Source organism: Culex pipiens, chromosome 3 (assembly GCF_016801865.2).
Source record: "Culex pipiens pallens isolate TS chromosome 3, TS_CPP_V2, whole genome shotgun sequence".
In the NCBI taxonomy this organism is placed as follows: Eukaryota; Metazoa; Arthropoda; class Insecta; order Diptera; family Culicidae; genus Culex; species Culex pipiens.
Window position 1 is genome coordinate 80,838,260 of NC_068939.1, and position 25,954 is coordinate 80,864,213.

The 25,954-nt window shown below is 33.5% G+C and overlaps 1 protein-coding gene across 1 annotated transcript in view; it reads left to right on the plus strand.

Annotated features, from left to right (window-relative positions):
- Nucleotides 1–25,954, plus strand: part of LOC120414196 (uncharacterized) — a 260,154-nt gene that overhangs the window by 70,555 nt on the left and 163,645 nt on the right. Inside the window, exon 2 of the mRNA XM_039575277.2 lies at nt 12,336–12,383. The gene's annotated coding sequence lies outside the window, so the exon portion shown is untranslated. The remainder of the gene's footprint in view (nt 1–12,335; nt 12,384–25,954) is intronic.

Consider the following 25,954-nt stretch of genomic DNA (forward strand, 5'->3'; position numbering starts at 1 on the left):
GTTAAAGCTGATTTTCATTTTTTTTATTTACCCACAAAGTTTTTTTTTAAATCGTTGAAATTTCTCTAAGTCGGGATAACCAAATACTTTGAAAAACGAGTCAATCGACAGATTATTGAATTTTGGTGAATTTCAATCCAGTTTCATTTTAATAACACCTATTTTTCAATCTTGTTATTTTTCAGCAGCTTCAAGAACTTCAAGCACAGGCCGTTCATCAATGACAAATGCATTCGATGTGGTGAAGAATATCACTAAGAACAACATGGAATCATCAGGTGAGTAGATTTGGCTGTTGCATATGGATCATTTCCGTTTTTTCACTAACTACTGGTGCACTAAAAAATGGTATGAAAATACCAAATTTTAGCATTACTTATGCAAAAACCAGCGACCAAAATGTGCCTTTGGTTGCCCAATAATAGATGGTGAAATTCCATGAAATCATACCAAAATCATGTATGTGGAAAACCACAGGAATACCAAAACCTGATTTTCCAAGGGCGCGGGAATACCTAAAAATAAAACCATGGCAATACCAAGTTTTGGTATTCAAGCAATGTTCAAAAATCCAGAAGACCTCAACTTAGTATTGAAATGGTTTTATTTTGAGGTATTATTTTACTCTTGGAATAACATGGTTTGGTATAGTTGTGCCCTTCCACATAAAAGACTTTGGTCTGATTTTATGGTATTTTACCATCTATTACTGGGCAACCAAGGGCACATTTTGGTCCCTGTTATTCCCGTGTTATTTACCCCTGCTCGGGTATAGTTAATCAATTTTCGTATTTCGTTAGCGTGGTCATATACACTTTTCCCTTAAAAATTAGACATTTTCAAATGAAGATATCTCTAGTTTAACCCTTTCGAGCCTGATGGGTCATATATGACCCAAATATCAAAATTTCCAAAACTAGCCTATAATTTTCGTATGGTCATAAGAATCATTTCCCCATCATTGACTAAAAAAATATTTTTTCGAAAATTCAGGCCTGAAAGGGTTAAAGAAAAATGCCCCCGTGTATAGTGCTAGATCTCCTCTTTCGAATGCAACTTGGCGCTCTACATTTGGCCTGCGACTTTTTGAGATATTTGAGTTTTAAATTTGCATTTTTTTTTACCTGAAAATGGTTGTATCTTTCCTTAAGTTCAAATTGACTTGTCAAAAAATAAAATTGTTTGGTTTTTAAAGTTCTTAAAGTGTCTCCAAAATCACTTTTCTCTAAACTCAACCCTGAATTGCTACGTTCAAAAATTTGATTTTTAAGGTTTGCTCAGATGCTTTCTATAAATTTAGTCGTAGAAGGCGTAGATTGCAAGATAAAATTTTGGTGTCTTGGACAGAGTTGCTTGAATTGATGAGCCTAACAACTTTTTACCAGACGAAAAAAATCCCAAGATAAGTGATGAAAAATTATAATTTTCAGCACTCAAAAAGCTTTTTTCGATGCAAAATTTGATTTTTCCAGCACTCGTCGTATTTATCTAACTCGGTAAATCTCATTGGAAAAATGTACGATTGGGGCTGCAAAAATCTTCTTTTTGCAACTTGTTGCATAAACTAAAATTGCAGCACTCGTCGTTTCAATCTAACTCGACAGTTTATGACTCGTGTATTCGATTTTTCTATTTGACTAATTCTTAATTGTTGACATAAAAAATTACATTTTAGCAACTCAATTCAGTTTGAGGTTATCAGATTTTTTAACTTAAAAATAATGTTTTTTATTGTACATTACTCGTCTTTCTTGATATTGTTGACTTGTGAGTACTAGAACGGTTTACATTAATAATCTAGATTCGAATTAATATTCCCATTTATTAAAATAAAGCAAATTATTAACAAAATTTACATTACTTTCTTTCGTTTCAGGTTTGTTTGAATTAGCTTCAACACGAAGATTGTTTGAGATAAGTACGTAATTTAAGCTTTATAATTCAAAAACAAACTGACCACATTCATTACAACTTCAAGTCATCTTTTTGAGACATTCTTACAAAACTCTACTGCCACGAACAGTCACTAATTAGCACTTCCGGTCCCTTTAAAGCGCACTGCCGAGTGCTTTCACCGTCAATACAATTTTTCCCTTTTTTTACCGTCCCAAGTGTGGCTTTTCCGCATTTTTTGTTCTCTTCATTTTCATCTAGCTCTTTGTGTGAACACCCCACCCATCAGTCACCACCACTCAAAAGGCAAAATAAACTTGTTGGCACAATATTTTTCTTTCACCACGCCACTCCCACCGGCGTGGGGGGAGGAAAAAGTTGGAAAATCCCAGAATGGGGAGCATTTTCACCGAACCCACCACCACAGTTAATCCTCAGCTTCATAAACATTTCTCATTAACCCCAGCGCGATGCTGTGCTGGCGCCAACTTGAAGTCGACACACCGTGGGTTCATCCCCAACCATTTCATTCGACCTTTTCGCGACTAATCCCTGCACCCTGTACTACTTTGAGCGGCTTTTTTTGCGTTCTCTCTACTCGACGCCAAAGCGATAAATTAAAAATTAAAATTTTTATTAAGGACTCACTGAAAAGGTGACACATTTTCCGCAAACTCGCTCACACACACAATTTCACGAGAAAAAAAAATCGAGAGTCCTTTTTGTCCTTCTTTCCGTCATTTGTGAGGGAGTATTACCGCACAGCATGCAAAAAAAAATCGTTGACAAAGTGAGGAAAAACCAAAAGCGAGGGAGGAAAAGCTTTGGTCAAACTGTTTCTCTATTCAGAGAAGGTTGCTTTTTCCTCCGAGCCTTTGAAAAGGCTTGACTTTTTCGCTTCCACACCGACCGTGTGCCGTGTGGCCTGTGATCTTTGACAGTTGGCCTGTCATCGACCGTGAAATGGAAAGACCCCCGCTTTTAAGCGGAAAAAGCAAAACGGTTTTTTTGTTCAGATGCTTTTTTTTTTTGTAAATTTGAAATAAAACTCTGAAAAATAATTCACAAACAATATTTATTCATTGTGAATCGTCAGGAATATTAGAATACCTAAATCCCACAAGAGTTAAATCTCAGATTAAACAAAAATAAAAACTAAAAACTCGACAGCTTAACATTTTTCATCGAGCTTTCAGCTTCTGCCTTTCGCAGAATTCAACGTCCCTACAGGCAGCAGGTTCCAATCGTATCCCTAGGTGCTCACCACGTATCGAACTCCACGGTTTCCATTCACCATGAAAATCCATGATCTGTGAAATGCAGGTGCACGCATGGGCTCCACTTGACAGTTTTGCAAGCTTTAGAGGATGCAAGTGTTTACCCCCCGCTGATAATAGCCCGGGAAACGCGAAACAATGTCACAAAATTCTATACACAAAATATGCTACCACCAGACAGGATCATTTTCCCATATGGAGGAACAATCCGTGCTGATATCCTACTGGTGATGCGTGAAATCCTGGACGTGTAAAGCGGCACTTGTAGTTTGACCCGAGCAGAACCATATGTTGTTATGGATATTCTGAAACGCGAATCTGTTCAGAACTGATGCGGGGACAAATATGCGAAAATATCATGAAAATGTGCATTTGATACCCAAAAACAAAAAAAAAATTTGCTTCAGTTAAAATCCAAAATTAACAAAAATGAATTACAGTTGAGCATGAAACGTCGTTGACCGAGCCACGTAGCCCAGTGGTAACGCTCCCGTCTCGTAAGCAGTAGATCGTGGTTCAAATCTCGGCTCGGACCAACACAACTGGTGATCTTTTCCCTTCTGGATTCGATTGCTTAGTAAAGGGAAGGTAGTGTATCGTCACAAACTGGACCTTATCAAGACACCTTAGGAAGACAACCTGTGGAATGTTAACATTAACCTTAACATGTTAACATTAAGTTTATTAATAAACTGTCACTGAATCCGCCTTGTAAATGCCGGCCCCGATACTCTTCACGGGTGTTACCCTCAGGAACAGGGACAAATTTACTTACATGAAACTTACCAACTACACTTTTCTGTAGTGATGTGTACACTCAATTGGCTCATAAACATTTCTCAAAGGAGAATTAATTAAAACATGATTTCAATATCAAAAACATTGGGGTTTTTGGGAAAGGAGGTTTCCAATAATACCTTTATAACTTTTTTCCCTTAATTCCAATCAATTCGCATGCTTAAGGAAAAATGATTTCGTTTCCTATTAGAAATGATGAGATTTGCACCGTAGACAATGTCTACTTGGACTCATAACAATATAAAATTGAAAAACTAACTTAATCCACCTATGTGGTTGTTGCCTTCCTTACTCCTAATCAAAAACATAGCATTGAATATTTGAAAATTATATTCATATTTTAAAAATTGAAAGTTAAAAAAAATCTTCGATTCACATTTAATGAAAATCAAGTTTGTTTCCAAGGATACTAAATGACACCAGAAAAAAACAGCTTCTTAATTTTTTTTAAACTTTAATTTTTAAAGGGGTAAAATGAATGAAAATAAACATTTTTATGCATGTTTCTATTGTGAAATTGTCTCAGGAACACGAATATGATAAAATTATTGCCAGAAAATGGGATCTAAGGGGTCCCCCGAGCATAAATTTACAACCAAAAATATCACTAAAAGTAAAAGTGTCTATTTAATATGTTAAACTGCCTTACCCAAAGCGTTCTCAGTCTCAGATGGAAGTCCCAGATGTCCCCTGCAAATTATGCTATTTTTTCACTAAAATGCCAATAACTCCCTTTAAATTTAACCAATTGGGATGCTTCTCCCTGCATTTTGTTGCATTTTTTAAGCCCTTTCAGATGCATTTTGAATTTTGAAATTAAATTGAATTTTGCCCAAGTTACAGCCTTTTTAAGATTTTTGACGTTTTTGAACCTTCAAACTTTGTGTCCCGATTTACCCCACTTCCCGTTGACCTAGAGTGCTCATATTTTGGCCAGATGTTAGTTTTATATGTACAAACAACCTCTGAAAATTTCAGGCAGATTGGTGAGGTCGATGCGAGATGGGTATGCTTTGCTCGTGGACTCGCTCTTAATGCTTCTGATAATTCTTTTCGATTCACACTTTTTTGCACATTGGTATTTTATTCATATTGTATTTTTAATGCTTTTATTGAGTCTTATTTTCTATTTTTATTATTGATAAACAGAATCTTTTTCCATGTCCGTATTTGTTCACAAGACATTAATTTACTCCTGTATTAAACTCGTATTAAATCATAAGTACATATTTTTTTCTCAAACATTGAATACCCTTCACCAATCCAGGCAAATTTGACACTCTACAAATGAACTGCACTTAAACAATGTTCAAAATCGGGCACAGCCTGAAAAAAAGAACAGCTGCGGTACAATGTTGATTTTTGCACCGCACGATGCTCTAGTGCAAACATTAATAAAAACGCCAAAACGAGTTATTCGCATCCGGGAAAATGGTACTCGGGGGCTACAACAGCAAAAAATAACGAAATTTAAAAGCAAATAAATTAAACACTGTTTGGCTTCGAGTGCAACCGGAAACATGTTCCCAAAGCGAATATGAACCTTTTTTTGAGTGGAATATTTTTAAGAAAGGTAATGAAATGATTAATAAACTTTCAACTCTTATTTTTTAACCTTTTCAAACAACTTTAATAAAAACTGCTGTACGAATCTTAATAAAATATCAGAAAAGTCTAAAAATACTTTTAAGACGATTCATCCAAACAGTTCACTCTATTTGCCCGCCACACCGAGGGTTGGTCAATATTTAACGGGGAGGTTGAACACAATCTGTAAACAATAGAAGTTTTCGCATCATTTTCGTCACCCCGGCGGCAACCCGCCGGAAAAAGGGGTTCAATTGTGCTCCCTCGCACTGTTTGTTTTTGTTTTTCCGGAACTTTGTGGAAAATGGAAAAGTTGGCCCGGAAACAATTCACATTTTCCCGCGAATCGATCGGAAAACATCAAATCATCAAATTGTGTGTCGTTAAAATTCGTTCACCCTCTCAGGTAGCGGGGTGGGATGAGGCCCAAAATTGTTTGCAAATAATTGTGGACGCTCTGTCAGGGACACGTGTGCGACGAGGAACCACCGTCAAACGACAGCTGCTTGAAGCCACAATTTGGGGCTGACCACAGGAACACGGGGCGGCGGTGGAATTTCGGATGAAACTCATCAAATTTCCACCGTGGCTTGGTTGGACCTTGACCACTCCATATGGGTTTGCCGACCGGCATGGGTTGGGGTGGGTTTTTTTTTGGGTGGAACCATCATACTCTGTGGGAAAACTGTGTGGGGTTGAATAGCCCACCAAGGTGATTATTACATTTTGATGAAAAGTGTATTGTGTTTGTATCATTTAATTAGTCAAAATAATAAAAATGCTAAATTTGACAATAGTTTTTCGTGATAGTGTTGAGAATGCCATTTTGACGCTGTTGACATTTCGAGAAAAAACGCGTATTAATGTTTGACCTTAAACAAAAAACGAGAGCACGCAATATAAACAATAACAAACACGTTTTGTTTGGCTGACCATTCTGTGCATTGTTACGAAATTTGGTTGAAATTGGTTGCTGGAGTCCCTGGTTATAACTAAAAATGTTTACAGAAGTCGGGCATGTACGTGTGTCAAACGCGTTCTGACTAAATTCCCTTTGGTTTTTTGTCACACTTACATCAATTTTCAGGATGTGTCAAGATAGCACGACAAGATTGAAACTTCTTTCATATGAAGAGTGATAACAACGACGAACTATTGAGCAGTTCTCTCAGATTTCGGTCATTCGATTTTTTTTGTATTTATAAATCCGGCTGATTTTTTTTTTTTGTGCCTTCGGTATGCCCAAAGAAGCCATTTTGCATCATTAGTTTGTCCATATAACTTTCCATACAAATTTGGCAGCTGAATGAATTTTTTGATCGATTTGGTGTCTTCGGCAATGTTGTAGGTTTGGATATGGACTACACTGAAAAAAAATAAAACATGGTAAAAAAACTGGTGATTTTTTATTTAACTTTTTGTCACTAAAACTTGATTTGCAAAAAACATTATTTTTATATTTTTTTAATTTTTTGATATATTTTAGGAGACATAAAATGCCAACTTTTCAGAAATTTCCAAATTGTGCAAAAAATCTTTGACCGAGTCATGAATTTTTGAATCAATACTGATTTTTTTCAAAAAAATCGAAATATTGGTCGCCATAATTTTTTTACTTCATTTTTCGATGTTAAATTAAATTTGCAATCAAAAAGTATTTTTGTAAAATTTTGATAAAGTGTACCGTTTTCAAGTTATAGCCATTTTAAGGTAACTTTTTTGAAAATATTCCCAGTTTTTAATTTTTTTTAAATTAGTGCACATGTTTGCCCACTGAAAACCATATTTTTGAAAAGCTGAGAAAATTCTATACATTTTTCCTTTTTGGACTTTGTTGATACGACCCTTAGTTGCTGAGATATTGCCATGCAAAGGTTTAAAACCAAAAAAAAATATGTTTTGTAAGTCTCACTAAAACAACCCACAATTTTCTAACGTCGAAATCTGAGCAACTAATGGTCCGATTTACAATGTTTAAATATCAAACATTCGTGAAATTTTCTGATCTTTTCGAAAACAATATTTTCAAAATTTTTAAATCAATACTAGCATTTTAAAAGGGCGTAATATTAATTGTTTAACCCTTTTGAAACGTCTTGCGACCACACCTGGAAAGTTCTGAAAAGTTTGCATTTTATGTATCCTTAAACATATAAAAAAAAATAGCGTTTTTTTTTGCAAATCAAGTTTTAGTAACAAAAAGTTTAATTAAAAATCACCAAATTATTTTTAACGTGATCATTTTTTTCAGTGTCGTCCATATCCATACCTACAACTTTGCCGAAGACACCAAATCGATCAAAAAATTCTCTCAAAAGATACAGATTTTTGAATTTTCACATATCATTTTTGTATGGACAGCTGCCAAATTTGTAAGGGAAATTATATGGACAAACTAATGATGTAAAATGGCTTCTTTGGGCATACCGAAGGCATCAAAAAAGTTTCAGCCGGATTAAAAAATACAAAAATTAAAATTCATAAAAAGACCGATTTTGTAGAGAATTGGTCTATCTTATTTTGTTTATTTTAAACGAAATATTCTGTACGGTAAAATTAATCCAATTAACCCTTACCATACAAGAAAACCTCAAAAAGCCAAAACTATTCCCAACCAGCCGTTTTATTGTGGCTGAGGTATAGTTTAGCAACGCGCAGAGCCATAATCAGTCCTTGTCAGTTGGTTAGGCGCGCAGATTTCATTAAAAGCAGCCAGCAGTCTAGCTCCTGTTGATGGCCAGCGAGCTATGAAACGGAAGCCAACACGAACCGGAAGGATGCTCGCCGTTTGGAGCTTGTGCTGCTGCTGCTGAGAAGCACTTTGCTCTCCGCTGATTGGATTTGCTTGAATGCATCATATTCGCGGTTGATTCCACGGTCAGAGGAAGGGGGTCTTGCGGGTAGGTTGGTATTCATTTGCTTTTCAGATATTTTGTCTTCTTTCTAAAACTTTGAAGTTTTCAAGATGAATTACCTTTATTAAAACCCTGCAATAACCTTGACTTAATTCAAATTAATCAAGTTGCTTACCACCCTCACCGGAAGGCAACAGCAGCATTTGCAGCATCTGAACATCAGCCACCAGGATCTGTTCCTCTCTTTATGTGCTCATCCAGAACAAAACAACATCACAACAACGGACCTCTCCAGAGATCCAGTCTAGAGTGACTGCGCTGTCTGTGCTGCTGCTGCTGGTTGTTGATGTTGGATTAGGCAAATCCAATTGAAGTTCGCTTCCTGCCTGCCTCACTCCTCACTTCTACCGGTACCACTGATAATGGCCACCAGCGAGCAAATCTCATCATGATCCCTCACGGAGGAGGTTTCGTCGTCATCATCCTATCCACCGGAGTCGTCCTTGTTATTCACGAAACGATGGCTTCTTTTGTTGGTTTGTTGATTTATTAAAAGACTGTTTGGTTCTCGGAGCGTGATAAGCTTTTCCTAAAACTAATAACGTCAGACCAATATTTGCTTGTATTTTTCAAAATTTATTGAAATTTACAAAATTAATGCAATATTTTGTTTTGCCTTGCAATTCATTGGATTTTTTTTATCTTTGTGTTCGAAAAGATCGGAAAATATAAGAAAATGGTGGGTTGTTTGGGTGAGAACAAGAAAACATCAATTTTCCTGTTTTTAAATCTTTGCATGGCAATATCTCAGAGTCGTATCAACAAAATTAAAAAAGTAAAATAAAGAAAATTTTCTCAGCTTTTCAAAAATTGCTTTCAAAAAAGTTACCACAAAATGGCCATAACTTAATAACGGTACACTTTATCAAAATTTCACTACAGTACTATTTAATTGCAAATTCAATTTCACATCGAAAAATGAATTTGTAAAATTTGTGCGACAGTTTTTTTTAGATCAGCATTAATTTAAAAATTCATAACTCGGTCAAAGATTTTTTGCTCGCTCTGGAAATTTCTGAAAAGTTGACATTTGAAGTGCCCTAAAACATATCAGAAAAAAATAAAAATAAAAGTTAAATTAAAAATTACCGCAAAAAAAAAACGTGAATATTTTTTTTTTCAGTGTAGTCCTTATCCATACCTACAACTTTGCCGAAGACACCAAATCGATCAAAAAATTCCTTCAAAAGATACACATTTTAGAATTTTCATATACCATTTTTGTATGGACAGCTGCCAAATTTGTATGGAAAATTATATGGAAAAACTAATGATGCAAAATGGCTTCTTTGGGCATACCGAAGGCACCAAAAAAGTTCCAGCCGGATTAAAAATTACCAAAAAATCGAATGAACGAAATCTTAGAGAATTGCTCAATTATGAAAAATGACTTATTTGGACAAAAGGAATCGATAGACAAAGTATCACCTTAATCTAAAAATACAATGAAAAGTGAACTTGCAAAAGTGTAAAGAATTGCCAAACAATGTTTCGACCAAACTGCTTTGATGAAATTTAAATCCAGATTTTTTTAAGAGCTCATATAACCTATTGTGTTTCATATGTTTATAAGACCTACTCAAAAAAAATTTAGAAATATTTGTTTATGATTGTTTTGCACAATTTTTTGGTTTGTTGTATTAAAGATTGTTTTTGATTTATTAAGATAAAAGAGGAATTTTACTCAACTGTCGATAAAAAGAAATAAATTGCAAGATGTTTTAAAAATGCTTCATACAAATAAATTTTCTCGACAAAGCCCTTTGGACCAGACACCGTCGAAACGGCATATTAAAGTGTCATTTGACCTTTTAAAAATGTAAGGCTAGACTAACGTCAAGATTTGAAATCCGGACAAATAGTAGCATATCATTTTTGTTATAGCTGGTAAAAATCATGTAACAAGTTTAAAATCAGGATGTAGTATAAACAGTCAGTTTTAAGAGAATGCATGCAAAATATGTCTTTTCTAACAATTTTTCATCAGAATTTTAAAATTAAAATGACTTGTTGTGCTTCGAATCCCGGACACTGATAAAAGCTGATTTGAAATCCGGACACTTTTGCTTCGAATTCCGGACACTCGATTTTGCTTATTAAGCACACAAATTTGGACGGGAATGTTAGTGAATGGCGTTCTTTAGGTCTGAAATTAGCTGTTAACATCAAAACAATCGATAGTTTATATAAAAATTTGGTAGAATTTAAGGAAATCAAAACCATAAATTTCTGCTTTGCCTATCCCGTTGCATCGGACGCCTATGAAATATTTCAGTGAAATGTTTCACATGTTTGGCAAACTTATAATTTTATTGTATATAATTGTTTTTTCATTATTGTATATAATTGTTTTAGCATTCATCATATAACACAGTTTTGACATTCATAATGTGAACTTATATCCAAATAATTGATAAAACAAAATGGGTGTCCAGGTTTCGAAGCGTCCGGGAATTCGAGTCATGACGTTTTTCAGTTTTCAAATTATTATTATTATTTTGTTTTTTAAGGCCAACAAATCACCTTTTATTTGCGCCCAAGACAGCTAAAATCGGTTAAAATGGAGCGAAGCTGAGATTTTTTTTAAATGTGGCTTTTGCGAAAATGACGAAAATCGCCATTTATGACCACCCTAACACGATGTAGGTTACCCTTATGGCCAAACAAATAAAAAATACGGCTCTTATTATGTTGGCCAAGGAACCCCCAGAAAAATGTTGAGCCCGATCGGAGAGCTTTTTTTTTGGTTTATGCTCTATTCAAATGGAATCGCTCTATGATACTTATAGGAATTAATTGCAACATAAAAATCAAGGGGAAAAAACAAAACAGATTTTTATTTCATTTCTACCTGGCCACACCACGGAGCAAACCAGTCAGCCCAAAACCACTTTACCGATTGGCATCCTGGGATAAATGTGTGCCATCACATTATTTCGCACGAATGGTCCTCCTTCCCCAAATATTATCAAACTCTTCCACTCAATCCCCTCCTCCCCCTTTCCTACCAAAGAATCACCCATTTTCACGGACGTCACGGGAATAAATCATCAGTTTAATGAAATTTTGAGTGGTGAGAGCGGAGGGGGGCAGAACACATTTCAGGACAACGATCGAGAAAAAAAATCGTTGCTATGAAAATTCAATTCAATTCAGTTTTTATTAAGTAAATAATCAATTCACAATTTTCTTTGCAACTAAACCTAATAGAGATTTGGAGGTCCTTTCAGCTATGTGTTGATAAATTTGTCTTTCGACACAATTGGTTATTCTAAAGGCTAATCACAAGTAGGAAAAAGTTCAAGAAAAAAAAAACCTACAAAATTGCTATAGAAAGGGGATAGTTAGAGGAAAATTGCTATGAAAATAAAGCTTAAGCCGCAATGAATATAAAACAGTTTTGAGTTCCATCATCGTTGCAACGCCCCCCTCCCCCCCACTTTTCCAGCCCCTTTGGGGTAGGTCGTTTAAAATAATGTTTGTCCGGTTTGGGGAAAATGGTTTTATAAATGGTTTATTAACTTTCCGAGTAAATTGTTTTTTTCCTCTGACTCTCGCTCTCGGGTGGTGGTGGTCAGCATTGTGTCAGGGTGAAAATTAATTTTTAACATTTTTTTTTTTCGTTCGTGCCATGCTCATTCTCGACGATGATGCACCAACTGACGAACGTGATGAATTTTAATTGGAAAACCCGGGCGGGAATTATCTGGCCAATGTGTGGGGCAATGATGACCATTTACACGTGTGTGAAAATGCATTTGAGAGAAAATTGAATTTGGAACATTACTCACACTTTGCTGCAGTAGCCTGGGAAAATTAAGTGATTAATTTATTTTCGCCCTTTTTTGTTCTTGTTTTATTTCAGCTGAAGCGGAAAACTGGCTGTAATCAATGGAAGCTGGGTCATAAAAAGGTATGTTAAGTGGATATTTTCAACGAGACAATTGTGTTATTTTCTTTTGTAGTGCAATAAAAATGTGGAAAATGAAATATTTAATTAATCGTATGATATTTTTTTTCGTTTTGACCTACTTGATTCAATTGTGAAAATTCGATGTAGTACAAAAAGTAACAGCCAACATCAAATAAATAAAAAAAATATCATTCAGAAAAAAACGCGTTGCAAGTTTCACAGTTTTTTTTAAAGTGTGCCAAATTTTATAAGATGAATCGTTTGTAGTTGTTTTTTTTTTTTGATAACTTTAAGAAGTCATGAGGAACCAAAACATCAAATTGTTTTGTTTTTGTCATTTTTACCTTCAGTATAGCCTCGAATAATGGAGGACTAATGATTGCAAAAAAAAAAAAATGTTCTGTAATATAATGCATTTAGCAACAATGTTTTAGTTTTGACTTGTATTTTTTTATTTTATTTTTTGTTACTTCCCTTTGCTTTAGCCAGTTTCAAGGAACTTCGGAAAATATTTGCATTTTAAATCTGGCAATTTGTTTTGTTTGAAATTTACCAACGATTCTAGAAATTCGTTGGTCGCCATTTTGGCCTCTGCAAATTGACAACCCGTTGATAAATTAATACCAATATTAAAGCTTTCTCTTGCTAAAATATCTTTCATAATAAAAAAAATCAAGTCAATTATTTGAAGAGTGCCTATGATTTAAAAATACATTTTTTTATTTCCAAAACAGGACCCCGTGGCAATGAGGAGAGAAAAGCAGTTGTATTTGAGGCATGAATATTCAGGCGGAATAATTGTAGTTGCTGAGAGCTGATATTTTGATATTTTAACAACCCTGGTGGGTTGTTTGGGTGAGACTTAGAAAACATCAATTTTCCTGTTTTTAAACCTTTGCATTGCAATATCTCAGCAACTAAAGGTCGTATCAACAAAGTCCGAAAAAGCAGCTTTTCAAACATATTTTTTTTCAAAGTGTGCAAACATGTGCACTAATTTAAAAAAATGAAAAACTGCGACTATTTTCAAAAAAGTCACCTAAATATGGATTTAACTTGAAAACGGTGCACTTCATCAAAATTTCACTGAAGTACTTTTTGATTGCAAATTTGATTTTACATCGAAAAATGAAGTTGAAAAATTTTTGCGACCAATATTTCGATTTTTTGAAAAAATCAGTATTGATTCAAAAATTCATAACTCGCTCAATGATTTTTTGCACAACCTGGAAATTTCTGAAAAGTTGGCATTTTATGTCCTCTAAAACATATCAAAAAATAAAAAAAAATTAAAAATAGTGATTTTTACAAATCAAGTTTTAGTGATAAAAAGTTAAATAAAAAATCACCAATTTTTTTTTTACTGTGTATCACTTTTTTTCCAGTGTAGTCCATATCCATACCTACAACTTTGCCGAAGACACCAAATCGATCAAAAAGTTCCTTCAAAAGATACAGATTTTTGAATTTTCATGCATCATTTTTGTATGGACAGCTGCCAAATTTGTATGGAAAATTATATGGACAAACTAATGATGCAAAATGGCTTCTTTGGGCATACCGAAGGCACCAAAAAAGTTTCAGTCGGATTAAAAAATACAAAAAAAAATCGAATGACCGAAATCTAGAGAACTGCTTATGTAATTAGCTTATATCTGTAAGCTCATACATCCAATTGAAATGTGGTCAAAGACAAACTTATGGGAAATTGGACGAGCTTTCCGGTAAAAATATTTTCGAGACTGAAGGTGAGTTGCTCCATCCTGCATTTTTCGTGAGTCTTTTTGTAACATCTTAGGCTATTTTCACAAAAAATTTGAACGAAAAAAAATGGTGGGCCCACCTTCAAATTTGACTTTTAAACTTAAAAATTGAAAAATCTCATAAAAGTGGAGTGCTTTTTTTTTCTTTCCGTGTATTTTTTTCAGAAAGCCCGTCAAATTTTCTACAAGTTTGTCTTTGACCACTTTTTGATACGATGCAACGGCTTCGAGATGCAGCAATATTTAAATTACGAAATACAAAAATATTTAAAACACTTACGCCCTTCTCAAATGATATTATCGAGTGTAACTGGCTCCATATACACAAAAATGGCTTATATATGCCAAGGATAACATGTCTACAAAGTTTCGTTGAAATCGGAGAGGGTCGGGTACAACCGATTCCCTATTTGACATGGAATTGCTCGGATACTAAAAAGATATATTTTAAGCAATAGTGCGTGACGGTGCAAAATCTGGTTTAGAATACATGATTTTTTGAAAAAATCTTATTTATTGGAAAATATAAAAAACTTGGACAAATAAATTATTAAAAAATCATTTTTGAAAGCAAAATCTAAATTGCAATCGAAAAAAATTATGATTTTTGTTTTTAAATTATACCGTTTTAAAGTAAAAGCTACTGGATACAAAATATCGATTTATTTTCGAAAGAAAAGCACCACAAAAATTTTTTTCGGGCGGCTGAGAAAATTTCCTATAATTTGGAAATCGGTAGATTAGTTTCTGAGATACATTCTAACGAAAAAATCGAATCGATGAAAATGATTTTATTTGAGTGTTGCCCCATTAGCCTGTTATTTTCAAAAATTCAATGTAAAAAAATGAAAATTTTGTGAAATTTTCTGATTTTTTCAATAAAAATATTTTAATTGTATGAAATTGGGATTTTTTTATATTTATTGACCTTCTCAAAAGTTAAACTTGAAAATTCCACTGTTGTTTATTTTACCTTTTTTTAGTTTAAAAATTTAAGGTTTGTATATTATGCAATTTTTTAATTTACTTATTTTTCATAACCTACAACTTTGCTCTAGACGCCAAATCGATCATAAAATTATATTTATATATTATAAGATATAGATATTTGCGTATCACTTTTCTATTGTCAGCCTCCAAATTCGCATGAAGACTTGAATGAAAAAACCATCGATGCAAAATGGTTTTTTTTGGGAATTTGGAATCGATGGACAAACGAATAGAATTTCTCATAAAAAAATTAAATGTGGTAAATTCTCGTAGACCATATTTCAATTAATAAAATTATGATTTGATCAATTACTTTTAACCAACTTTTTTTAATTTCTCCCGTGCTCAGGAGGTAATTTCAAGCAACTTTTGTTCTACAAAAATCTTTACTTTTCTTGCATTCTGTTTTCCTTTTTTCAATTTAAGTTTATTTTTTTTGTTATTTGACTTATTCTACAACCTTACACCATTATTTTTTGTCTTTTTTTGCTTTGCTCACATCGGGTTAAAATTTTTACATTTTTAAACCGAGAAACATTAGATGTTTCGTGAAAAAATGGCTTAAAACATTCTACACAAAATTTATTTATTACATTTACCCCACCTTAGAACGCGTGAAGTGAATTGCTTCCAGACCATTTCCTTCGTAAAAAACGACATTAACACTCATCCATAATTGATGCCAAGGACCGTCACCATTCCCGTGGGAGTCCTTTCTGAGTCATTTTGGTGCAAATGCTATTTGGTGAAACGTTTTGTTAACATCCCACTGGGAAGAACTTGGAAGCGAAAAGCAATTTTTCTTCGAATGGAAATCTCGAACGGTGTCCGGAGATGAGCGCACAATTGTCAGAAATATTGCGAAGTGTCACTCAAATGTGTTGAATCCATTCTTCTACTGTTTGGTCTTTGAGTAGAAAAAAAAACTGTCGTGAGCAAATGTGAGAATTTGACGTTTGCACGCTAATTCGATTATCGACACAATGATGACGATTGATGGTACAGGCATGATGTCAGGTAGGGATGGTCTAAAAAAAATGAAATAATTGTTTGTAAAATTATTATTTTTTTACAGGAAGTTTATTTGTTTATGTTTTAAAGTATGGTGTGAAAAATTCCAACCCTCGACGGATTAAAGTCTTTCAAAAGTGCCTCCCAACCAACAAAAAACCGCCATAAATCACATAGTGACGACAGAAATCGAACAAAAAACGCCCACACACATATCCCACCCGACAGTCACTTCTTCCAAGTTCGGAAGGTTTTTGTGGTGCTCCAAAACTGGAACCAAGCTGGAAAACCCTCCGAAACCAAAACGAAAGGCTTTGGCTTTGTCCTGATGGTGGCAACCCCAGCTCCGGCTTTCAGCTGCAGCTTGACAAATCACTTCTTGCGTTTGATATTCACCGGAAGCCGGCAGGCCGGCAGCGAACGACGAAAACTCCAACGAAAGTAGATGACAGATTTTTTTGTTTGGTTCGGAATTGCGTTTTTATTTCGGCGGCCCAGGCGTCCCCCAGTTCTGTATGCACTAGTACCTGATTGGTAGAGGGTGGAGCCGATTTAGTTATTCTTAAAATTTTAATTAAAAAAATTTAATCAATTAATTTTTAAAAAAATTAAAAAAAATTTCTTTAAGAAATAGATATTATTTTTTCCCATTTATTTTGGAGCTTTCAGAATATAATTTCAAATTAATAAAATCATATTTTTAACGATCATGGTCATTCAGAGTTACCTGAGAAAGTAACGATGTAGTATCCATATGCGTGCTCAAAATGGAACTTTTCGATACAACATTTGTTTGATGAAAAATTCCATCGGTTCAGAACCCCAACACCCGTCTGCTTCATGAACCCCACGAGGACGTTGAGACAAAGGCACGATCACGACGTTAGCAATTCACATTAACGAATCACTTTTGGGGCCTCGTGGGAGGGAGAAGCTGGCATGTCCAACAATTAGACATCGTTGGTACAAAGTGGCCAAAAAGTGAAAATAGCCGAAAAGACGACAGCCCAGAAAGTGTCTCCTTTCTTTCAAGTCCTGCGTCCCGACGCTTTTTTTCCGATTCTCTCAAAAAAATACAATCGCATAAACTAACAAAAGGAGGAACACGACAAGTTTTTCCGGCACGTGTCAGGAATACACAAAAGGATAGACAGCGCGGCAGCAATTCAGAGGAAATCGAGAATGCCGAGTGAGCCGGTGTGTGTGAGTGTTCTTTGGAAGTCCGGCGGGAAAAGTTTGTTTTATTATCCGCCCGGAAGAAAACCTGTCCACCTCTTTTTTTCCGCCACATTGAACGCAATTTTATTCGCGTGATAGCTGCTCACGAGAAATTATCACAAGTCTAGAGTTTTTGTGGTTATTTTTCTTGTTAAAACATAATATGCGATGAAGAGATTAAGTGGATATCACAGTCTCACTTGAAACTTTAAATGATCTTTATATTGAAAAAAAGATTTTCTAACTAAGAGAACTTAAGGTTTATAGTTCATGTTTTTAAGATAGCAACATATCGTCGTTATCGTTCTTTCTTATCGCACGTGCTTTTTGGGCCAAATTGAGTTTGTGTTTGATTTTGAGCAAATTACTTGGTTCAGGCTTGAAATTTAATTCTTTTTGTGATACAGAAGTTCCCTGGTAAAATTGTGATATGTTGTTTGAAGCAGTTGATTATTGGCCTGTAACTTGCTATAACAGAAATATTTTAGTTTCAAGAGTGGCTTCCAATTACTTTCTTATAAAGGCTACATACAACAAAACAATTATTTCTTTCTGAAATAAGGAAATTCAAATTGACTCATTGATATAGTTTTAAGATGTTTTAGCAGTATTTGCTAATTTTTAAAAACGAAAACAAAATTGAGTAGGAGAAGGTGGGGCAAGACGACCATATGGGGCAAGAGGAACAATCGCTCGTACGACCGTAATTTTTACAATTTTGATTATTTCCAGTATGAGGAATTGTTGCTAGCAGTGAAATTAGCTGATTCTACTACCACATAACCACCAAAACGACGTAAACGCCACGGGGCATAAGATTTTATGAAGTTTTTATTTTTAAACCTTTGTTTTCTTATAATATTTCGAAAGTATAAAATAAGGCTTAGGTTTCGTTTTAAGGCTCATTTTATCAAGCTGCTATTTTTCCTAGATCAGTAGTGTCCCAACCAATGATTTGCACCTATTATAAAGTATGATTTAACTTTTGGTTATTTTTGTTGAGAGCTTTTAAAAAATCTTGTTCAGGTGGGGCAAGTGTACCATATGGATTTTTAGTATGGAAAAAGTTACAAATTGCTGCAACAACATATTTTATTGGGAAATAAATACATAAAAGTTCTTAAAAACTGATAAACAATTGTAAAAAAATGTCCATACAAAATTAAGTGATATTATGAAAATTTACTATTAATCATCTAAGTATTTTTTTTTTCGTAAAAACGATCAAATTTTTAGTAAAATATTATTATTTAATCTAAAAATGAAAGAAACGTTTCAAATACATTCTAATCTGATGTTTCAAAGTGATAGCAGTTCAATTGTTAGCAAATTAACATGTTGTTTCATGCATTGTTCGTCTTGCCACACTTGTTCAGTAGAATGTACGAAAAATCAAAAAAATTAAAATCAGTTTTTTACATTAAAAAACAGGATTTTTTTTTAAATTTGTTCTATCAAAGTCTTAGTCAAGACCTGAAATAAGATGATTATGAAAAAATCCGACAGATGTTTTAACGTTTTTAATGGGTTTTAACGAGCATTTCCTTAGCTTGTTACACTTATTACAAAATTACGGGTGCTCAAAAATGTTCAGCCCTGAGGGCAATTAGATAATTTTGAAAGTGTTAGTATAAATAAAAGTCTCAAATTTTGTTTTATTAGGGGATAGGTAGATGGTTGTTTTTATACTGGAGCAATTCTCCCAAGTATGAATTAAACTTAAATGAATATTGAAAATAATCTCAGCAATCGAGCCAAATCAACTCGAGACAAAATTCTATCTTCAAAGCAAGTCAAAATTAATTTGGCAGTGTTGTCAATTTTTCTAAAACATATATTTTTCATATTCTGAATGAAAATTTTGAAAACAATTTTGATTTTATTTTTAAAATGTAAAAAAAAATTGCAATCAAAAAATACTTCAAACCAATAAAAAAAACGTTATAAATAATCTTCAATGTCTTTTTAACAAATTTAAAGAAAATTATGATTTATGAAAAGTCACGTTTCATGTTTCATGTTTCATGTAAAGTACATTTCGATTCCAAATAAAATAATTAGCATTTTTCTATAAAAAAATGTTTTTTTTTTCAAATTCAAATTCAGGTAAAGATTTTTAAATATTTTAATTGCCTTTTTATATGTTCAGCTGCCAAAATGGTAAGCAGACTTGAATGAACGAACAAGTGATGCAAAATGATTTCTTTGTTCATTAAAAAGAAACATATCAAATTAAATCGTTGTCCAAATATTTCAGAGAATTGTTTATTGTTTTTTTTTAACTTTAGTGTAAATGCAGCAATGCAAAGTATGATCAGGCTATTACACATTGCTATAATTTAGAAAAATGATAAACAAAAATGTTATTTTATCAATTTTAGGACAATTTTGAACTTTTGAAAAAAATATTGAATTTAGATGACAAATTGAAAAAAGACGTCTATAAAAAATAGTTTTCTTAATTCTATTCTTACTTTAGACTTTTTTTCACCTGATTCAAAACTTGAATTCAATATTTTAAAAGCAAATTTGTTTAAAAAAAACCCTGTATTGCAATCAAGCATCTGAGCAATTCTCTACAAAACCGGCCGATTTCGACCATTTTTATTTTTTGTATTTTTTGATTTGGCTCAAACTTTGTGGGGGCCTTCCCTATGACCAAAGAAGCCATTTTGCATCATTAGTTTGTCCATATAAATTTCCATACAAATTTGGCAGCTGTTCATACAAAAATGGTACGTAAATATTCGAAAATCTGTAACTTTTGAAGGAATTTCTTGATCAATTTGGTGTCTTCGGCAAAGTTGTTGGTATTGTTAAGGACTATTTAGAAAAAAATAGGAACACGGAAAAAAAATTTCCCGATTTTTTTATTAACTTTTTTTTCACAAAAACTCAAATTCCCAAAATACGTATTTTTTGATTTTCGAGATTTTTTGATATGTTTTAGGGGACAAAAATCCGCAACTTTTGAGCTATAGTGAAACATGGTCAAAAAATCTGCCGCCGAGTTATGATTTTTTGAAAAACTGGTGATTTTTGGAAAAAATTGAAATTTCATACATAAAATTTTTTTGACCTCATTTTTTTATGCAAAATTGAATTTGCAATCGAAAATTACTTTACAGATTTTTTGATAAAGGGCTCCGTTTTCAAGATATAGCCACCGAAAGTTTGATTTCAGCGAAATATTTGCAGTTTTTAGATTTTTAAAAATAGTGACCATGAGTGACCATTTCTAAAAATATTTTTTTTGAAAAGTTCAGAAAATTTGCTATAAAATTGTCTAAGAGACATTGAAGATTGGACCTCTGGTTGTTGAGATACAGCGGCTTAAAGAAAAAGAAACACGAAAATTGAAGTTTTCTAAGTCTCACCCAAACAGCCCACCATTTTCTAATGACGATATCTCAGCAATTAATGGTCTGATTTTCAATGTTAATACATGAAACATTCGTGAAATTTTCCGATGTTTTCAAAAAAAAATATTTTGAAAAAAATAAAATCAATACTAGCATTTTTAATGGGCATAATATTCAATGTTTGGCCCTTTTAAAATGTTATTCTTCATTTAATTTTTTTCTAAATATTTTTTTCGAAAAGATCGGGAAATTTCACGAATGTTTCATGTATTAACATTGAAAATCGGACCATCAATTGCTGAGATATCGTCATTAGAAAATGGTGGGCTGTTTGGGTGAGACTTAGAAAACTTCAATTTTCGTGTTTCTTTTTCTTTAAGCCGCTGTATCTCAACAACCAGAGGTTCAATCTTCAATGTCTCTTAGACAATTTTATAGCAAATTTTCTGAACTTTTCAAAAAAAATATTATTAGAAATGGTCACTCATGGTCACTATTTTTAAAAATCTAAAAACTGCAAATATTTCGCTGAAATCAAACTTTCGGTGGCTATATCTTGAAAACGGGGCCCTTTATCAAAAAATCTGTAGAGTAATTTTCGATTGCAAATTCAATTTTGCATAAAAAAATGAGGTCAAAAAAATTTTATGTATGAAATTTCGATTTTTTCCAAAAATCACCAGTTTTTCAAAAAATCATAACTCGGCGGCAGATTTTTTGACCATGTTTCTCTATAGCTCAAAAGTTGCGGATTTTTGTCCCCTAAAACATATCAAAAAATCTCGAAAATCAAAAAATACGTATTTTGGGAATTTGAGTTTTTGTGAAAAAAAAGTTAATAAAAAAATCGGGAAATTTTTTTTTCCGTGTACCTATTTTTTCTAAATAGTTCTTAACAATACCAACAACTTTGCCGAAGACACCAAATTGATCAAAAAATTCCTTCAAAAGTTACAGATTTTCGAATATTTACGTACCATTTTTGTATGAACAGCTGCCAAATTTGTATGGAAATTTATATGGACAAACTAATGATGCAAAATGGCTTCTTTGGTCATAGGGAAGGCCCCCACAAAGTTTGAGCCAAATCAAAAAATACAAATAAAATCCATTTCCGGTTTTGGTAGAGAATTGCTCATCTACTGAAAAGTAATCCAAAATATATAAAAAAAAAGCAAATATAAATGTTTGTCTTTTTCTGATCAGAAGGGAAAATATACCCATTTTAAGCCTATTAAGCGGTCGTGTTTGAATGATACTGGATAATCTGGAGTGTTCCTTGAAATTTTCTAAAACCATGTAAACCAACGAGTAGGGCAACTTTTTGTGAACATTTCTGTTTATTTTCACTTTTACCAAAAGTTATTCTATTACTTTTACAAGCATTTAAAAACAATATTTCCCAAATGTATTCTTATCAGAAGAGAATGCATTGGGCTACGTCTATTTTTCTATTTTCAGCTTAGTTCTTTTTTCTTCCAGCGCTCTTTTGGGTCTGCTTAGTGCTGCCAAAATTGATGAAATTTTTAAGCTAACACTCACGAAAAGTAGCATTTATAACGAAAGTTTCCTGGCAGCAATTGCTCACTCCAACAGGCGCTGCACCAGCATGTTGGTGGTGTTGGTGGCCACCCTTTGTTCTTTATTTGCCTTCGCTTCTCGTTCGGTTTTCTTCAGCCTTCGATTGGAATGGGTCGTCAAAATTCATGCGTCAAAAGACTTAGCGCGTTTGTTTTTTGATGGCGCTTGCTTATTATTTACATGTTTGGGGATTATTTTTCAAGTGAGTGACTAACTAATGTGCAAAAGAACATGTTGCCGGTAGTTGGAAGCAATTTTATATCTTAAGCGCTTTGAAATCGTTAGCGCAAGTTAAAAGATATTGATGGCTACTTTCGTTAAGCAGTTAACCTCTGATCTTGCGTGTGGATGTGTGTGCCAACTAAATGATGAGAAATGGTCTCGCAAAATAGAAATTATGATCAAATGTGCATCAAATTTGATTTTTCGGCCAGTAAGTGGCATACATTTGCGTGCTTACTCGAGGCGGTGAGTTTATAGCCTAAATAGTATTTTGGAGCTTTAATCGAGCATCAAACTCTTTATATGACGAAAATAGGTGTTTGAATACAAGGCGTAGTCAGATTTATGAAAAAATACCCTATTCGTTCGAAAAGGTATTGTAAAACATGTTTACGAATTAAGAAAGTTTTTTTTAAGAAACATGCAAGCTTTTATAGGTGGTCTTTAAATGCCGTTTCAATAGAATAAAATTAGCATATTTTATAAACTTTTTCTTTTCAGAAAAATAAAAGTAATAAACTTACCTTTACATTATGGCTAAGACCTTGAAATCCAGTTTAAGAGAAATCAAGAGATCGTGAAGGCCAAATTCACCTTGGCAAGTGAAGATTATTATTTGCTCATGATTGAAAATTTAAAAAAAATCACCTTATGTCCTACAATAGAAGTCATTCAAACGATGATCGAAATTAGTTTTCATTTGCTCGGCTAGTTAAAAAGCCTCTTTTCAAGTGTAGTTTGAACTCAAACAATCACGTCAATTGAATCCCCCGCCATCGGAGAGAAATTGAAGCTAGCCTGATGTGTCGTTAGGTATTGACCAAAGTGTCCACGGTCTCACCCCCTCTCTCAAATTGACCAATAACGGAGCCACTATTGAATCATCTAGTTCAGGGTTTCTAGGTCACACCAAAGTTTTGCGCACACAAACTCAAGGCTTTTCTCACGTGATGAGGCTTTTTCAACTCTCCCACGTCGACCAATAAGTAACGGTCCATTAGCGCTAAGATCGTCGCGTCGGATCAAGGTGAACTAATTTTTGGCAGATCAGGTTGGATGAATTGAAAGGTGATCGAGATTTCTTGTGTGTGTGATTTTTTAAACATTTGTCAACAAAATTGCAAGTTAAATAAGTGTTTCCACCAGATGTCTTACGAAACCAGCATTGCATAACTTTATCGGCGACATTTTCCCGCTGCTGCAATCGAACCGTTGCAACAACAACCGGTCAACGCCACTGACTTTACCTGCAGCAAATATGTTTTGCATATAAAGGAGATCAAAAAATAATTTAATGCTGTGCTGTCACTGTACACCCCCTTACGGTGGCGACATCTATCCGCGGAGTCACCCATCGAAAGCAGCAAAAACGAAACGTAACGGCCGGCTGGTGGATATTAATTGACGACACTTTTTTTCTGTGGTGATGCCAACATGCGCCGCGCATAATCGGTGTAAGTGATATGGCCAATGACGATGGGAACATTACCTGAAAATGATGTAACTTTTGCACGGATCGGACCAACGGGCGAAAAATTGGGTCAGTTGGTTGAGGTCAGGCAGTGTATCATGGCATTGCATAAATTTATTGGGACATGAGGCTTCGATGTGGTTGAGAATGCTTCCAAATAATCAAAAAGGCAATTTTCTGAGACTTAAAACAATAATATTTTTTTGTATTTTTTATTTGGATATGAAAACATTGTGTGCTATGGCCAAATATGTCATTTTCTATAATTAGCTCATCCATAAAATTTTTCATGCAATTTTGTCAGTTGTCCATATCAAAAGGCTATTAAAATATTCACAAAACTCACTCTTTAAAATAATTTATCCGTTTTTTGTTTGATGTTTAACACCAAAAATTGGAGCGCCTCAAAAATACGTCTAAACAACATTAGTTTTTGAATTCAGACACAGGGATGCCAGATACACAGATTTGTCTGTGTTTCACAGACATTTGAGCTCGTGTCAGACATTTTTTGAGGTGCACAGACTTTTTGAAAACTTCATTAATTTGTTATTTTGTAAAAATATCAATCGAAAATTATTTCGTTAGTCTTCAAATGCTTAAAAACAATTTTTTTAATGGATTTCTATGACTGTAAATTGATATATTTGAATTTTAGGCAAAGGCACAGACATACATAGACTTTTTCACAGACATTTTAAAAAATCATGTGGCATCCCTGTTCAGACATGACAATTTATTTACCAGAGCAAATTTAAAATATGTTTTTAAATAACGCTATTTACACCTTTTGATGACGCTGAGACTCAAGTAATGGATCGATTTAAGGTGTACTATGTCAGGAATATATTTTGGGATCTAAGAATTGATATCTTGATGAAAATGTTCATCTTTGTCCGGAGTTAGATCGAGATTTTAGGCGTATTTTGAGGTTTTAGGCGACATATTAGGTTTTTTAACTTCAAATCGAGATAAAATCAATTTTCACCGACAGAATATTTTGGAAATAGATTTTTCTGACTCAGAATAGTCCCCCCAACAACCTCCAGAAGGAATTCCCGAGGTGCATGCAAGTTGAATAATAATCCCCTTCTCACCCACCGTGTATACAGAGCCTCAGAAACAATTCGAATCGAAAAAATATTTTTTTATTGTGTCACCTAATTAGCCCGTAATTTTCAACTGACGAAATCTAGAAAACTATTGGTCCGATTTTCAATGTCAAAAATAAAACTTTTGTTAAATTTTCTGATCTTTTCTAAAAAAATATTTAAAAATTTGGTTTGAACTATGAAATTAGGGAAATTTTCTATTTGTAAACTTTTTCAAAAGCAAAAATTGATTCAAAAATATTTTAATTATTTTTATGGAAAGAACAAAAAAAAATACAAAAGTTTCATTTTTACCATTTAACATCGAACCAACAGTTTCCGAGGTATCACTTATTCGAATGCTTTCTGAGGCTTTTCAATTTTGTTTTTGCTTTTCTTTCAAGAACTATAATTGAATTCAACAAACGAAAAAACAATAATTTTTCAAAAATTCTTGTCTCCTAGTTTAACAAGATTTTGCACCATACGGACTTTGGCTCAAAAATTGCTTTTTAAGTCACCTGAAACATATCAAAAATGTTGGTAAAATAAAAAAAATATTGTAGGAATTTAACTTTTAATGATAAAAAGTTTAATAAAAAAAGATTTTTTTTTCTGTTGACCTATTTTTTTCTGAAAAGTCCTACTCATAACCAATAACTTTGCCCAAGACACCAAATCGATCAGAAAATCCTTTATCAAGATACAAAATTTCATTTTGTTAAATCAGCCGTCAAAATAGTATGGATAATTTGCTACATTTGACATAGGGAATGTATGGACAAAGTTTCAACCATATAAAAAAAAATCAAAGAAAAGTCGATTTGTGAAAACGTAGAGAACCTCAATGAAAATGAGTTCG